At 48.4% G+C, this 6,138-nt stretch overlaps 1 pseudogene; it reads left to right on the forward strand.

Annotated features, from left to right (window-relative positions):
- The first annotated feature begins 1,962 nt into the window (after positions 1-1,962).
- Positions 1,963-5,671, forward strand: LOC132347356 (large ribosomal subunit protein uL11-like; annotated as a pseudogene).
- Positions 5,672-6,138: the final 467 nt, after the last annotated feature.

The raw sequence follows: 6,138 nt of genomic DNA on the forward strand, positions 1-6,138 counted from the left end.
GAGGAGAGAGTGTTCCTGGTGGAGGGCACAGCACAGACAAAGGCCAGGACTGGGAATGAGAGGCCACACCCTGGGGGCAATGAGAAACCTCCTGGCTGGGACAGAAGTGAGGGGCAGAAAGGGGTGGCCATGGGTCTCTTCCCTGCCAGCACCCTTCCCAGTGCATGAGGCGTCAGGGAGAGGCCAAACGTCTGACGCTCAAGTCTTCTGTCTTGCCCTGAAAGTGGGTCACCCACTGCAGAGGAGACCAGCCCACTTGAGATAAATATGAAATACAGCCACAGCCATGGCGGGGATGCTCAGATAATCACCGGGAAGGCCGTGGGCAGCTCAGAGAAAAGGGGCTCTGATCTCAGACCATCTCTCTGCTGCACATGCTGGTACCAGGAATAAAACTGAACAGAGGCCCCACAGGAAACAAAATTGTCAGATATTTCCAAAGATTCCAGGGACTTCTGGCTTTCGAGCCAGTTCTTTATTTTCAGTTTACTATTTAATATCAGTTTTTTGATATGAGTGCTTTCCATCATGAATCCCCACGGTTTTATACACACACACAATTCAGACTCCACCTGCATGCATTGTAGGTGTCCCTCAGTTCCTCAGCAGGCACACAGATGTCCTTTCCCAACACTCACATGTGCACGCACAGACATACATGCACACACAGGCCTTGGGAACATGGAGGACACAACAGCTTTAATTGGAGAACAGTGAATGGGTGAAGACTCGGGGCTGAGCTGATGTTTAAGACTATTAATCAGACACCCAATGGGTAGCTATAGAAATGACACTGGGGGCACCCTTGTCCCTTATTATTTCCTCTCCTGTCAATTTCCTATCAACTCTAATATTTTTCAAGCTTTGGGGTCCTTGCTTGCCTGTCAGTTTTCTCTCCATTCTTAGGTACACCTTTTTCCAGAGTTTGGGTGGGCTAGGAATGTGGATATTGGAAAAGGTCAAATTAGTTTCGTAATTTGCTTTGGTAGTTTGTGTGGAGATAGGATGCTTCAAAAAGTTCCCTCTGCCCCAGGAGCCCTCTCACCCTGACCATACTATTTCCAACTCCACCTCTGAACTACACTTGCCCTAAGATGAGGAACCGCAGTATCTGGATTTGAATGATGGGCTATTTTCTAGGGTTCTTTTATTAGGCAGAAAATTCAGGCTGGGGCCATTTTCTTCTTTCTTATGTATTCCTTATATTTAGTGCGGAACTGGGTCCAACTTAGTAAGTGCAGGATGGATAGAAGGATGGATAAACCCAAGATTATTAGTTTACAAAATCATTTGATTTGTCAGCCAAATCTTGATCTTAAATCCTGCTCCAAGGGTCTGAAATGAAGCTTTGTTTTTGTCTAGAGGTCTAACACCAGCCAAAGAATGGTAAACCCAATTCCAGACAAATTCTTAGTCCCAGCCTTGACTCCCACTGCACCGTGATGATAGGTAGGCTAAGCTGTAAGTACCACCACAGGTTAACTGAAATGACTCATCAAAGGCAGCCAGGTGCAAGAATGGCTCCAACAGGCTGCAAAACTAAAGCCGACAGAATACCTGATTAATTCAGGAGCGAAACCTTGTGCCATCATCTGTTGTTCTCTGACTCCTCGTTGTTGGGACTCTGCTTTGCCCACTGGGTGATGTGTTCCCCAAGAGTAAGGATTGAAGTCTCCCAGCTTTAAAGTCAGAATTAGGTTCTGGGGATTTCTCCAGCCTTGGAGCTAAATTTTACCTCCAAAATTAGAGTCTGGCTAGTTTGCACCACAGTAGAAGGGCTACATGGACTGCAAGGGTCCCAGTGACCATGGCATTATGACCAATCTTCAGGAAGGGAAACTAGCATATATGTGTACTGTCTAAGTGCCAAATATTGTGCCAGTTATTCTCAAGTGCATTGTTTTTCCTAACTTGGACAACAATCTCATGGTTGAAGATTATTTTAGAAAGGACTGAGGCTCCATGAGGTAAGCAGCTCACTGAGTGCCCCACAGATTTGGCTGTCAAACACCCAAACCTGACATCTTGGCCCTGCACCTGTGGACAGACTTTGGATGGAGAAGAGTGGAATGGACTGAATTAATATCAAATGTGGTGGGAAGCACAGGGCGGATTAGGATGTGATTAGACTTCATTTCCACATTTCCCCTTTTCTTCTCCCCAAGAGGGTCTGATAAGTTCCTCCTGTGCTCAAGTGAGACAGTGCAGTGGGCAGAGCCTCTCTAGAGGATTTGCAATTCAAGGGAGATGAGTGGATTGAAAGAGAAATATCTCCAGTGGTAGAATGTCAGGCATCTAATGGCCAGTGAGAGGACAGCTGGAGGTGGGTGGATCAGTCCTAAGGACTAGAGAGCCTGGGCATAAGGCAGTTTGCTCCTGGTATCTCCTCCCTCTTCCAGACCCACTTCCCTCTGCCCTTTCCTGTCTGGCTCCTTTGCTTTCTCTCTTTCTTTTCAGGACTCTGAGTTGCTAGGCAACCCTGGTCTGGAGCTGGTATGGCGAGCAGTCTCCACACAGGGACGGGGAGTCGATGGAACCCATGATTACAGGTATCTGTGCAGAAAGGAAGACGACAGCACCCCCCTCATAGCCTCCCAGAGATACAGGAAATGACAGGTCTGGGTGAGAGAAGGAAAGCTTTGCTCAGGCCACGTGCCACCTCCCCTCCCTGTTCTCCTGCTCCCTTCTCCCACCAGCAGGACTTCCTTCCATGCAGGCCCCAGAATCCTGGTGCTCTTGGCCTCCTAGTGCCCCACTCAGACTACAGTGATCTGGACCACCCGGGCCCTAAACACCTCGCCTGGAGCTCCCTCAGCTGTTCCCCCTTTATGGGCTTGTACTCACTTAGACAGACCTCCAGGGCTTAACTTCGCCAAGTGTAAGTAGGCCCTGGAGGGGGAAGGGGAGAGCAGGACCCCTCTGTACCTGCACTCTGGAGAGGTGAGAGCTATATCAGTCTCTGTTGTGCTCCGGTGATACAGGGGAAGGGATGTGTCTGTTCGTGGTCAGCCTAAGCTGCTCCTGGAATCTAAAGGGGCAGCGGCAGTGCCCGAACTGAGTAGAGGTGAAGCTCAGAGGACAGCCTAAAGACACACTTGTTGCTTCAGTGGTACAAGCTTAAACATTTACTGAGTTCGTATCCTGGGCCAGGTACTACCCATTCTGGGTGCTGGGGATTCCACAAGCATGGAAACATTCAGTCTCTGACCTCACAGAGCTAATATTTCTACCCGACAAGAACGCCAGCAAACAATAGACAATTAAACGAATAATGCTACTTCGGATAGTGGTTTTAACAGTTCCCTTCCCGAGGAACTGTCCTGCTCAGAACTGGGGGGGTCCTGGGTTTCTTTCCAGCAGTTTGCACCCTGGAGCATCTGGATCCCATCACTGTGACATTTCCCAGAAAAGTGCTGGGTAGTCCTGGTGGCAGAGGTGCTCCTAAGTGTGTATGTGTGTGTGTGTGTGTGTGTGTGTGTGTGTGTGTGTGTGTGTGTGTCCTCCAGGGACCCCCATCGTGTGGCATAGGCTTGAGGATGTGAGGGGCAGGGCTGATGGCACTGCCCAGGCTGAATCGGCCTCCTGAATGAAAGTTGAGGCTGTCAGTCCAGCACAGCTCTGGGGAAGCACGTGATCTAGACCTGGCTAATCAGAGCTCAGTGATTAGTTAAGGAGGGGCACGTGGTCTAAGGTAGCCAATCAGAGTCCACTTCTGCGCTCCGGGTAGGTGGAGTTCTTTTTCTGCAGGGGTTGTGGAGCCGCGGGGGGCCATGGGCGTTCTTTGCTCTCCTGGAGGAGATCTCAGCCCACCCAGAGGAAATCAGAGCCAGGCAGAGAAGTGAGACAGCTGAGCCTCAGGCCAGTGCACCTTTGGACCTTTGGGTTTCATAAGCCAATATATTCCATTTTATTTTATTTTTAAATTTTGTTATTTTATTAATGCTTAAGCCAGTTTACGTGGGTTTTTTACTACTTGGCCCAGTTCAGATTTCTCTACCCACATAATGGCATCACTGCTCCCCTCCCCTGTATCCCTTTGCTGCCCAAGTATCCAGGGCTCTCCTCCAGACTGAGGAGTTTCCTTAGTCCAAACTCCAAGTTTCAGGCCAGGGACCACTTATTCCCTCTTCTTTCTGGCAAAACACACCTGTGCTGTGCTCCAACTCTTCAGGGCCCTGCCCTCTGCCAAGGTTTATTTGATTAAGTTATAGTAGGCTATTGATGGCTAAAAATTGCTCTGGCCATCAGTAATCCTGTGTGGCACTTTCACAATTGCACTGCAGTCCTTCATGCCATAATCCATGGACCTGGATACCTGATGTTGGAAGTTCAGGCGCTGTGGCAGGCTGCAGGGAGGTGGCTTCATAGGATGCTCCTCCTAGTGACTCTGAAGTTCCTTGGCTGTATGTTCAGTTTCTCTGCCTGTGTCCATGGCTGAGGGCCAACTACCTTGGCGTGCAGTGGAATGCCAGAGCCTCTACCACTGTGAGGAGGTCACGTCCTTCTCATAGAAGGAGGGAGAAATGTTCTGAAGGGAAAGCTTTTGGAAACAGGCATCGGATGAACTTCTGAGTCCTGGAGTGGCCTGGACTAGTCAGTGACCTTGCAGGGCATCACTCTTCTCCTTTATAAAATGTGAGCTGACCCCTAAGTCCTCTTCTAGCACTCACATCTTGCCTGTAACTCTAAGTGGCCCGTGGGCCTTTGTGTTTTAGTGTGACAAGTGTCCCCATAGGATTGTGAAGTATATTTAAATGGATACTTTTCACAGTTCACTCACATTTCACAATCCACTCATAGTTTTCTTGCTCCCTTCCTCTGGTTTCAGGGTCATTTTGTGACTTACTCATGTTCATTCCATGCAGGGCAGTGAGGGGGAAGTGTTAGGAGTTTAGCCCCAGCAGTTAGGACATCTGGGTTCCAGTCCCAAAGTGGCTGCTATCCAGATAGCCGAGACCTTGAAAGAGGTACCTACAACTCTTGATCTGTGTTCTTATTTGTGAAACGGGAATAAGACCATTTTGCTTTGCTCACAGGTTGTGGCTTATGTGACACATTAAATGCAAATGCAATGAAGAGATAGAGGCTGTGTAAAAATACCAGGGAGCTCTCGGCTCTTGACTTGGAGGAGGCCAAGGTGCAACTTTCTTCGGTTATCCTGCATCTGAGTTCATCCTACCTCAGCTGCCTCTGCCACGTTGCCCACATTTGACCTTGAGGAGATTAAAGTCGCATACCTGAGCTGTATCTGTGGGGAAGCCAGTGCTATGTCTGTCATCGGCCCCCTGAACTTGTCTCCAGAAAAGGTTGATGATGATGTCACCAAGGCAGCAGGTGGCTGGTTGGGTCTAAGGTTACAGTGGAACCAACCATTCAGAAGAGACAGAGCCATATGGAGGTGGTACCATTGCCTCTGCCCTGATCATCATCAAAGTCATCAAGGAACCACCCAGAGACAGAAAAAAGCAGAAAAATATTAAACTCAGTGGAAATACCACTTTTGATGACACTGTCAGCATTGCCTGACAGATGCAGCACTAATTTTTAGCCAGAGAACTCTCTGGAGCCATTAGAGATGACTTCACAGTCTGTGGGTTGCAGTGTTGATGGCTGCCTTCATGACATCATACATGACATCAATAGTGTTACAGCAGAATGCCCACCTAGTTAAGAACTACAAAGGAAAATGTTTCAATAAAGAATCATTTGACAATTAGAAAAAAGAAAAAGAAAAAAAGAAAAAAATACCAGGGGAAATTGTTACAATTTGGTAATACGCCTTGGAAAACAGAGTTTGTCTTCTGACACATCCAGGAAGCAGGTGGTGCAAAACACTCTCTGACAATGGGTAGTGAGATGGGGGCTCAGAGAGGGAAGGATATCAGCACAGTATCACACAGCAAGTCCCTGGACTGAGGTGCAGTCTGCGGGCAGAGCAGGAGGCCCTCCTACTGGTGTCCTGTTGGCTTACTCTCCCAATTTCCAGGTTAGAGATTTGAATCAGATACAAGGCAAATGCTTAGGCAAGGAAAAAGTGTTTCGCTAGCTTGCTCCACAGGGAGAGTCTGTGATATGATATGAAGCCGAAAATAGAGTGCCTCAGGAAAGAATGATCAGCCGCTGACTGTCTTGTGGTGG

This window comes from Balaenoptera ricei, chromosome 14 (genome assembly GCF_028023285.1).
Source record: "Balaenoptera ricei isolate mBalRic1 chromosome 14, mBalRic1.hap2, whole genome shotgun sequence".
Lineage (NCBI taxonomy): Eukaryota > Metazoa > Chordata > Mammalia > Artiodactyla > Balaenopteridae > Balaenoptera > Balaenoptera ricei.